Raw genomic sequence first — 1,658 nt, 5'->3', positions numbered from 1 at the left:
TTTTTTTGCCTTGCCTGTTCCTGGAGACACAGCATTGTCAAGCCAGTTGTTTCAGTGCATCAGGTGATGAAATACGAAAGCATGGTGCGTCCTTTTGGCTTTGTGCTCAGTATGCCCCGTAGTTCTGGAAAAGATTGCACTTAGCCCCTAAATAATACCTCTCTTGAGAACAATTCCAAGGTTTATCTGGTTCCTTGAGCATAAAAATGTTTTATTGTTTTTGCTTTTTTTTTTTTTAAACTTTTGCTCCAGGTGAAATATAAGCAGAGTTAAGGGGGCCTGTCTCCAGTAAGAGTGTGAAGTTTCAGGTCCTCAAGTCTTGGTGGCACTTTTCCTGAGGACTGATCTTCTCCCCTGGACTCAGTGTTTTGCTTTGCATTGTTGAGACAGAGACCATAGGTCTGCAGGTGCCTAGAATGATGGGTGCCAGGCTAGGGGACCGGGGAGGACAGAGCCCAGTCACCACTGCAGACCAAATCGGTTTTCCTCTAGAATTTCACTATAATCCAAACCAGTCGAGCGTTTGAGAAGAAGTAGGTACCATGAAAGGGGTAATGGAATTAGCTTTCATGTTTTTCCAGGACTCTAAACCGTATTTCCTGTCACAACTGTACACTATTAATACAAGGCATCTGTTAGCTTGAAAATGGGTACCCCAAACCTCACATCTGGTTTCGATAATTCATTTCTGACATTTGTAGTTGGGGGAATGGCAAAAAAAAAAAAAAAAAAAAAAGGGAATTAAACCAAGATGTTGCCTTTAACCCATCAGAAGCTCCTGGACGGAGCAAAGAGCCAGTTTCAGCTCTGAACGTGGTTTCTGTATTAGGTAATATAATTATATTAAATTAGCAGCAAATAGCAAGACTCCAGGCCTGGTGTGTGTGGGTCCCGCTCCTTGCTTTTATCCTGCCTCTCTCAGCTGCAGTAATTAGCTTCCTCTTGAGCAGAGCTTAGCATGGCCACCCCCCAGTTTGGGGGTGGAGCCCTGAGAGCTGTCAAGTGTGTTGGTAACTATGCCTCTGCTTCACCTATTGAGCAATCATTTCCTCTGCCAGCTTTAGCTACCCTGTAGTACTCCAGCTCACAAGGTATTTATTGCACCTTTCTTTGGAGTCCATCATGGGTCCTGCAGTTGCAATCTCTGACATTGGTGGCCAGCCACAGGGCCTGAGACCTGCCTCAGACATTCTATGATCAGATTTTGGCTCTGGCTTCTGGGGACAGCCATCCTGGTCCCTTGCAGGCAGGGCCATGGCACGCTCTGGCCTCCATCTGGGTCTACTTAAGAATGAGCTTCAGGGCTGGGTCAGACTCATGTGTCCCAAAAGGGGATGCCCCATCTCACTGCAGAGCTCTGCTTGTCTGTCCCAAAAGATCCCTCAGATGTCCTTCTTGCTCTTTTCCTGAGTTCCTTGTAAGAAATGAGTGGAAAGTCATACCTCATAAAGGCCAATAGTTCCTAGTGGCCAGTACATAAGGGACAGCTCCCAGGTTTGCCTCAGCAGCTTGCAAATTGGCAACTGCTCTCCCAAAAATGCTGTATGGCTCCTACCAATAACCTGAAGCACAAGGTTTATGTTTGTTTGCATCGTTCCCAGGCTGCAACAGCTGTCTCTCACTCCATTCCCCTTACCACCCCCCTCACATACACACAC

The sequence above is a fragment of the Mastomys coucha genome, unplaced genomic scaffold, assembly GCF_008632895.1.
Source record: "Mastomys coucha isolate ucsf_1 unplaced genomic scaffold, UCSF_Mcou_1 pScaffold1, whole genome shotgun sequence".
Classification (NCBI taxonomy): Eukaryota; Metazoa; Chordata; class Mammalia; order Rodentia; family Muridae; genus Mastomys; species Mastomys coucha.
Note: the sequence above shows the minus strand (reverse complement) of the source record.